General features: G+C 35.9%; 1 protein-coding gene across 18 annotated transcripts in view; it reads left to right on the forward strand.

The window, feature by feature from the left end:
- The window catches only part of LOC144959809 (ATP-binding cassette sub-family G member 4-like), a 150668-nt gene that overhangs the window by 59536 nt on the left and 81132 nt on the right, over window positions 1-10000 (forward strand). Inside the window, exon 1 of one of the 18 annotated variants that reach the window (XM_078892582.1) lies at window positions 203-493. The exons of 16 other annotated variants lie outside the window; for them this stretch is intronic. The gene's annotated coding sequence lies outside the window, so the exon portion shown is untranslated. Of the gene's footprint in view, window positions 1-202; window positions 494-10000 lie in introns of those variants that run through there. One more of the 18 variants, XM_078892569.1, reaches the window with a different exon arrangement.

The following is a 10000-nucleotide window of genomic DNA, read 5'->3' on the forward strand; positions in this document are numbered from 1 at the left end:
AGAGGACAGAGAGACACAGAGGGGGGAGAGAGAGAGAGACACAGAGGGGGGGGGGGGGGAGAGAGAGAGAGAGAGAGAGAGAGAGAGAGGGGGGGGGGGGGGGTTTCCAGTGACCTATTAATCCCCCCACTCCCCCCCCCCCACCCCCCTTTAAATCCTCCAAAACAGTATTTACATTTTTCGTTCTTTGGTCCATATTAATATAACGACTCGAGCCTGTCAGTGGAAATAACACAAAGCGTGAAACGGATGTAATTCTCACTTCGTCCTCTTTGGTGAAAATGAAACGTTCAAAATGATAAGAAATCTGGATACTTCATTCTCTTTCCTTTAAATGACAACAAAAAAGTCGTTCAAAAAATAAAGATGGAAATAGAAAAATCATTTGTTAGCTACAGCGGATTTTAATGGAAGTGGAGAATATATCAACAAGCTTGTTTTCCTGGCTTGAGCTTGTGTTTTTAAACGTCATATACGAAAGGTAGACAGTTTGGTAAGTATATATATATATAGTGAGAGATAGGGTGAGAGAGAGAGAAGGAGAGAGAGAGAGAGAGAGAGAGAGAGAGAGAGAGAGAGAGAGAGAGAGAGAGAGAGAGAGAGAGAGAGTATTGCCGGTTATCCAGTCAATGACTAAGACAAGATAAGATGAACTTTATTTATCCATTTCTGGAAATTTACATTGGGTATTGCCGTAGACTAATGCATTTCTGAAAATGATTAAGTGCATACTAAGAAGGAAATACAATGGCATTGAAGTAAACCAACAAAAAGCTTAACAAAACTCAACACATCTCTCATAGCTCTCTCTCTCTCTCTCTCTCTCTCTCTCTCTCTCTCTCTCTCTCTATCTCTCTCTCTCTCTCTCTCTCTTCTCCCCCCCCTCTCTCTCTTCTCTCTCTCTCTCTCTCTCCCTTCTCTCTCTCTCTCTCTCTCTCTCTCTCTCTCCCTCTCTCTCTCTCTCTAATACTCTCTCAATAATAATAATAATAATAATAATAATAATAATAATAATAATAATAATAATATAATAATAATAATAATAATAAATCTAATGATTTAATTAATAAATTAATTGTTTAGAGATAAAAAGGCACGGAATTAAGGTGATATGAGAGAAGAAGAACGTTTGTTTGTTTGTCTCTGTATGTGAGTTAAGCACATAATCACACACACACACAACACACACACACAAACACACACACACACACACACACACACACACACAGACAAACGTTCTTCTCTCGTATTACCGTAATTCCGTGCCTTTTTATTCTCTAAACAATTAATATATGATTTAAATCCTTAGATGTTTGTACATTATTGTTATTATCATCATCATCATCGTCATCATCATCATCATCATCATCATCATCATTCCACTGTTAACGTCATCATTTCATCTCTGCTTGGACCCACAATTTCATCGATAACGATAAAATAAAATATAATAAAACACCGTGGAAGAAGTGGAAATAATAATATTTCCAACGTATTATCAATCTTCGCTTAGGTAGGTACTAATAGAACTGTATTGAAACGGGCCCTACCCCTCCCACCCCACCCACCCATTTCCTTTAAGGCCTTTTGTCCTTTGTGTATGGTACTCTACGACGTTGTTTTATACTTCTTTGTTAACGGGACTTTACTATAGAGGTATATAGTATTGAACCTTTAGTCCTAATCTGGGTTGTAAATTGTTCACGTCTTTGAATAGTTAAGGGCTTAGCCTTTAGGGCTCACATCAACTTCTTTGATTTTATATATTTTTTCTCTATCTGCTAATATTTGAAGGAGAAATTATCCATCGTTCTCCTCTTCCTCCTCCTTCTCCTCCTCCTCCTCTTCTTCCTCTTCATCCTCCTCCTCCTCCTTCCTATTCATCCTCCTCCTTTCCTGTGTTATCTATAATTGTGGGGGGTTTTTGTTGTTGTTGTTTTTTTTTTTTTTTTTTTTTTTTTTTGGGAAAGGGGGGGGGGGGGCTTGTTGTTAATGTTTTTGTTGTTGATATCGCTCTGTTACTAATATTGTTATCTGGTTATCTGGATATCTCCAGGATGATAATGGTGGTTATATGATGACGACGACGACGAATATAATTATCTAATTCATTTGTTGTTTTTATGGGTTTTTTTTTTTTTTTGTCCATTTATTCATTTATTACATCTTACAGAATATTCTACACTTTAAAAAAATAAAACAACAAAACAAAACCAAAGCAACAAGTTAGATTAATAGCTAAGAAAAAAAAGTATTAGCTTATTTGTTGATCATGATATTTACCTAATTGAGTTGGCGAAGAGGAGAATAATATGGGTACCTAACTTCCACCCCCCCCCCCCCCCCACCTTTACCTTCTTCTCTCCTCACTGTTTTGTTTCCCCCCATCTTCTCCATCATCAACACTCCTCTTCGCCTTTAATAATGCATTGTAACATTTAGCAATGCCTACAACGTAAATACGTTCTTGTTTACACATACGCCAGTTGGGATTGTTTATTCTTCCTGGCCAATGATATAAACAAAACAAAACAAAACAAAACAAAACAAGACAAGACAAAACAAAACAAGACAAAACAAAACAAAAATAGATAAAGGAGGAGGAGGAAGAGGAGCCAGAAGGTAATCCAGTCCACATTACATATCGTCTATCGTTCGAAACGGGAGAACGTACTAGGTACAGTGCTGCCCTGATCGTTACAAAAAACGGGGAAAAAACCCCAAAAACCCACGTATTTTCATCATCTTGGGCAGAAAACTCGTCCTTCAAACATATCTATATATAGATCGATTAAAATGAAACCAACGTGTACATATATATGCAGGTCTGACATCCCAACCCACTTAAGGGCCAAGTTTAATGTGATTGTTGGAATGGACATTATTTGACGACATTAATTTTGTTTTGAGATCTCCATTCCATGCAACATGAGCCCTAATGGAATTGGGTTATCAGACCTACAAATAAGTGCACTTCGAATGAAACCCATCTCCTCAAAAAAAAAAAAAAAAAAAAAAAAAAAACAAAGCAAAAAAAATATGAAAGAATGTAAACAATTCTCAAACCTGGGACCAAAGGAGCTCCCGGTTTGACAGGTTTTTGTTTGTTTGTTTGTTTTTTGTTTGTTTTGTTTTTTTTGTTTTTCAAGATGAGATTCATTTTGATCGATCGATGAATAAAGGACGAGTTTTCTGGCCAATATTTTCTTTTTTTAAAAACGTGTTTTGTTTCGTTTTGTTTCGTTTCGTTTCGTTTCGTTTTGTTTTGTTTTGTTTTGTTTTTGAGAGTACGGTAGAGTAGAAGTGCTTTCGTTTCCTTGCCCGATATTCAGAGTGCTGATGGGTGCGTTTGAATTTGATACTTTAGTGCTAATAACACCTGTTTTTGTTTTGATTCTCTCTCTCTCTCTCTCTCTCTCTCTCTCTCTCTCTCTCTCTCTCTCTCTCTCTCTCTCTCTCTCTCTCTCTCTCTCTCTCTTCTCTCTTCTCTCTCTTCTTCTCTCTCTTTCTCTCTCTCTCTCTCTCTCTCTCTCTCTCTCTCTCTCTCTAACTCTCTATCTATTTATCTCTCTATATCTATCTATCTATCTATCTATCTATCTATCTATCTATCTATCTCTCTCTCTAACTCTCTATCTATTTATCTCTCTATATCTATCTATCTATCTATCTATCTATCTCTCTCTCTAAGTCTCTCTCTCTCTAACTCTATCTCTATCTATCTATTTATCTCTCTCTCTCTTTCTCTCTCTCTCTCTCTCTCTCTCTCTCTCTCTCTCTCTCTCTCTCTCTCTCTCTCTCTTTCTTTCTTAAGAAAACCCCCAAAAACCAAAACCAAATAAAATCCAGCAAAAAAGCAGTAATAGCCCACGACATTGCCATCCGGATCTATAAAGAACCAACACAGAAAAGTATGTGTAACATTGAACGTATGTAGTTTGATTAGTACAGTTTAGTGAGAATTACTGATAAACATGGTTGGCAAAAAAACCCCACACACAAAAAAAAAAAAAAACAAACAACTAATAACAAAGACCTGAGTGACGTCAACTTCGTTCTATCTATATAATACTGAACGTGCCCAAAGCGGTTTTATTCCCCTTTGCTTGATCAAAGAAAGCTAATACAACACGGGTATCGACCGATTTAATTAAGACGAGTTCCCACCAACTTACTGAAACATTCTCTCAGATCAAAAGGCGAAGTTTGGATCAACCGTCGGTTTTGTGGTCCGATTCCGGGATGATTGGAGAGAGGAAATAAACATAAAAGGGCCATTAGGCCCACGGAGCCGGCGTTTATCCCGGCGTTTCTATAGCGTGAAACGGACACAAACTAGCAATTGCTTGCTACCCTTTGGATAGAACTATCGCAACTTACTTTCCGCCAGATCTAACAGACCAAGCTACCCAGTCCCAGTTGACGTGGACAGGGGATCAGAAAAAAAAATAAATCTCGACTGCACCCGGGATCGATCTTTTTGCGTGTGAAGCGAGTGCTCTACCAACTGAGCTATCGTGGCGACCCCCGGTGGGGGTACTGGCGTCCCTTTATTATTGTGGTCAATCCATTGACCCGTACAAACTTGTCTGGGTCGTACAAAGAGATGGTCATAAAATTCCTGAATATCTTCTTTTTTTTTTTTTTCCCCCGGACAAATGGGTTCAATTATTGTTAACGGGTATTCTGTGGGTTGAAGGTGTGTGTGCGTGAGGGGGAAAAAAAAGGGGGGGGGGGGGGTTGTGACAATGGGACTATCTTGATATTTTATTCTTTTTATAATGTTGGCGTAGTTGAAGAGTTCCTTTCTCTTCTTCTTCTTCTTCTTCTTCTTCTTCTTCTTCTTCTTCTTCTTCTTCTTCTTCTTCTTCTTCTTCTTCTTCTTTCTTTCTTCTTCTTCTTCTTTCTTCTTCTTCTTCTTTCTTCTTCTTCTTCTTCTTCTTCCTTTCTTCTTCTTTCTTCTCTTCTTCTTCTTCTTCTTCTTCTTCTTCTTCTTCTCTTCTTCTTCTTCTTCTTCTTCTTCTTCTTCTTCTTCTTCTTCTTCTTTTTCTTCTTCTTCTTCTCTTCTTCTTCTTCTTCTTCTTCTTCTTCTTCTTCTTCTTCTCTTCTCTTCTTCTTCTTCTTCTTCTTCTTTCTTCTCTTCTTCTTCTTCTTCTTCTTCTTCTTCTTCTTCTTCTTCTTCTCTTCTTCTTCTTCTTCTTCTTCTTCTTCTTCTTCTTCTCTTCTTCTTCTTCTTCTTCTTCTTCTTCTTCTTCTTCTTCTTCTTCTTCTTCTTCTTCTTCTTCTTCTTCTTCTTCTTCTTCTTCTTCTTCTTCTTCTTCTTCTTCTCTTCTTCTTCTTCTTCTTCTTCTTCTTCTTCTTCTTCTTCTTCTTCTTCTTCTTCTTCTTCTTCTTCTTCTTCTCTTCTTCTTCTTCTTCTTCTTCTTCTTCTTTCTTCTTCTTCTTCTTCTTCTCTTCTTCTCTTCTTCTTCTTCTTCTTCTTCTTTTCTTCTTCTTCTTCTCTTCTTCTTCTTCTTCTTCTTCTTCTTTTCTTTCTTCTTCTTCTTCTTCTTCTTTCTTCTTCTTCTTCTTCTTCTTCTTCTTCTTCTTCTTCTTCTTCTTCTTCTTCTTCTTCTTCTTCTTCTTTCTTCTTCTTCTCTTCTTCTTCTCTTCTTCTTCTTCTTCTTATTATTATTATTTTATTATTATTATTTTATTATATTATTATTATTATTATTATTATTATTATTATTATTATTATTATTATTATTATTATTATTATTATTATTATTATTATTATTATTATTATTATTATTATTATTATATTATTATTATTATTATATTATTATTATTATTATTATTATTATTATTATTATTATTATTATTATTTATTATTATTAATTATTTATTATTGTTATTATTATTATTATTATTATATATTATTATTATTATTATTATTATTATTATTATTATTATTATTATTATTATTATTATTATTATTATTGTTATTTATATTATTATTATTATATATTATTTATTATTAATTATTATTATTATTATTATTATTATTATTATTATTATTATTATTATTATTATTATTATTATATTATTATTATATTATTATTATTATTATTATTATTATTATTATTATTATTATTATTATTATTATTATTATTATTATTATTATTATATTATTATTATTATTATTATTATTATTATTATTATTATTATTATTATTATTATTATATTATTATTATTATTATTATTATTATTATTATTATTATTATTATTATTATTATTATTATTATTATTATTATTATTATTATTATTATTATTATTATTATTATTATTATTATTATTATTTAAGCTATAAACGATATTACTTAATTTGTTCAGAGAGATGTTATGGCTATTGGCCACCGGCCTAAAACAAACATTTGATTTGATTTGATTTGAAAACATTGGATTTTGCTCAAAATATTATTCTTAAGGCAGGGCTCAAACATCTCAGTAGCGAAGGATCGATCGTGTTGACCTCACATCGATTTTTCCCCTCCCTCTTTGTTCCACTTTGTAAATTTGAGCAATTATATAGCGCAGTATCTACAAAACGTGCCTCAGACTGCTTTTCAAAGGCTCTCTCTAGCCAACAGCAACACATAACACGTAGGGTATTACGTTTTCTCTTTTTTTTTTTGTTAGCTCAGGATAGAGAAGGATGGAAACTGTATGTCTGTGGCCTATACCCTGACCCAGGGTGAAAAAGGCAATGATGTTGATGATGATGATGATGATGTTGATGATGAAAGAGAAAACGCTATTAACGACCAGTTTTACAGATGTAGTCAGTGTCCGCCATTGTTATAGTCACAAAACCTATTCAATGAAACCCTCCTTTCCCACATAGTACGTATACATATATTACGTAAAGAAGTATTTGACTCTCTGAGTTACAAACCCAGGATGATATTGGCCGATTTGACCCTGATTTGACCTGGCCAAAACCTATTGCGTCACCATTCCGACACAAAACACACGACTAATCGAACCCTCATGCTCTTAGCCTTCACGCTATGCTCCTGCCCCCCCCCCCCCCCCCCCCCCCCATCCCCCCTTTCCTCTCCCACAGATTACTTAATTACTTACTTTCCAGCGTCGTCCTCATTGACGTTGGCTGCCCGCTCTCTGCGATGACAATCATAAATGTCTGCCCATTCCCCCATTCTGTTGACACAGTATCGTACAGCTCTCTTCCATATCTTTCCATTCCAGGATATATTTTATATATTATAACTAGACCTCCCTCAGATTGCTTTATATCTAGGACTTCATAATAATATAGATGTCACTGCTTTATATACGTCTTAGTCTTAGTTTCTTCCCTTTATTACAAATCTAGGATGGGATCGGTTTCTTTGATTGACTAGGCCCACAGACTAGGTGTATTCTCTATGACTAGGCCAGACCTATTGCGTCACTATTCAAACAGTACCTGCCCAACACAAAAACACGGCTAATGGAACTCGCATGCTCTTAGCCTTCACGCTATGCTCCTGCCCCCCCCCCCCCCCCCCCATCCCCCCTTTCCTCTCCCACAGATTACTTAATTACTTACTTTCCAGCGTCGTCCTCATTGACGTTGGCTGCCCGCTCTCTGCGATGACAATCATAAATGTCTGCCCATTCCCCCATTCTGTTGACACAGTATCGTACAGCTCTCTTCCATATCTTTCCATTCCAGGATATATTTTATATATTATAACTAGACCTCCCTCAGATTGCTTTATATCTAGGACTTCATAATAATATAGATGTCACTGCTTTATATACGTCTTAGTCTTAGTTTCTTCCCTTTATTACAAATCTAGGATGGGATCGGTTTCTTTGATTGACTAGGCCCACAGACTAGGTGTATTCTCTATGACTAGGCCAGACCTATTGCGTCACTATTCAAACAGTACCTGCCCAACACAAAAACACGCTAATGGAACTCGCATGCTCTTAGCCTTCACGCTATGCTCCTTTCCCCCCCCCCCCCCCCCCCCCCCCCCATCCTTCCTCCTACAGATTGTTTCTTCCCTTTGTTACAAACCTAGGATTGTACGTATTGGTCACTTTGATGGACCAAGCTAGACCAATTGCGTCACTATTCAAACAGCACATAATAATATGTCCAACACAAACCACTGCTAATCGACTCCTCCTGCCCCTCACGGAGCTCTTTACTGTAATGTAAATATGTTGCTGCTCCAAGTTCGAAGAACTAAGTAACAATGTGAAATTGAATGTAAGCTTCAATTTAATCACGAACACATATAAAATGGACGTTTCGGGTTTCCTCTTTATCAACAAAACTGGATGAATGAAATATAATGTATACAAGTAAGTCTCCGACTCCCTTTGTTACAAACCTAGGATTGGCCTGGCCAAACGTATCCTATCACCATAATATAAAACACGGGGCAGAAAAAAATGAACCCCCCCCCCCCCCCTCCCCCCACCCATATCCCTCCAATCCTCCCTCTTCCATGTTAAACCCTCATAAATTCACTCTATACACAACTGAATTGGTATGATTTTTATTTATTTGTATTATTTAATTTAATTAATTAATTATTTTATTTTTGTATTTATTTATTTGTTTATTTTTTATGTACCCTATAAGATTGTAGATGCATCGTTTTGGATGTAGGAGATTGAATTGTTAGCGGTTTTATTTATTTATTTTTTTTAATTTTTTTTTTTTTTTGGGGGGGGTCATCTAAGACCCCTGTATTGTAGAGAGAGAGAGAGAGAGAGAGAGAGAGAGAGAGAGAGAGAGAGAGAGAGAGAGAGAGAGAGAGAGAGAGAGAGAGAAGTGGTGGGTAACGGGGGGGGGGGGGGTGGGTGAGTTCGAGACACGCATCATTGGAGATCGATGAAGCATGATATAAAGAAACAGCATTAACGCGATACAATTACAATAAACACGATTTTTTATGAGTCCAGATTTAAATTTAACGTCATGGGACCGGTTAACGGTTTCATATCGAGGCTTAAATTATAGGGAACAAAAGTCTGATGTCAAAACATATCACTGGAAGTGTAAATCCGATCTTCCGGAGGACTGAATACATACATACTCCTTGTGTAAAGGATTTTCTAGTTTCTGTATGATGGCTAAAAGTTTCATATCGAATCTTAAATAGGGAGCAATAGTATGACCTCATGTCATTGGTCATAGCATATCATAGGAAGTGTAAATCCAATCTTCCGGAGGACTGAATACATGCTCCTTGTTTGTGTAAATGATTATCTGGTTTCTGAATGATGGCTAAAAGTTTTATATCGAATCTTAAATAGGGAGTAATAGTATGACGTCATGTCATTGGTCATAGCATACCACAGGAAGTGTACATCCAATCTTCCGGAGGACTGAATACATGCTCCTTGTTTGTGCAAATGATTATTTGGTTTCTGAATGATGGCTAAAAGTTTTATATCGAATCTTAAATAGGGAGCAATAGTATGACGTCATGTCATTGGTCATAGCATACCATAGGAAGTGTACATCCAATCTTCCGGAGGACTGAATACATGCTCCTTGTTTGTGCAAATGATTATTTGGTTTCTGAATGATGGCTAAAAGTTTTATATCGAATCTTAAATAGGGAGTAATAGTATGACGTCATGTCATTGGTCATAGCATACCATAGGAAGTGTACATCCAATCTTCCGGAGGACTGAATACATGCTCCTTGTTTGTGCAAATGATTATTTGGTTTCTGAATGATGGCTAAAAGTTTTATATCGAATCTTGAATAGGGAGCAATAGTATGACGTCATGTCATTGGTCATAGCATATCATAGGAAGTGTAAATCCAATCTTCCGGAGGACTGAATGCATACTCCTTGTTTGTGTAAATGATTATCTGGTTTCTGAATGATGGCTAAAAGTTTTATATCGAATCTTGAATAGGGAGTAAAAGCCTGATGTCATTGGTCATAAAATATATCATTGGAAGTGTACATCCAATCTTCC

Source organism: Berghia stephanieae, chromosome 14 (assembly GCF_034508935.2).
Source record: "Berghia stephanieae isolate SIO BIC M18660-M18661 chromosome 14, UCSD_Bste_1.3, whole genome shotgun sequence".
NCBI lineage: Eukaryota > Metazoa > Mollusca > Gastropoda > Nudibranchia > Aeolidiidae > Berghia > Berghia stephanieae.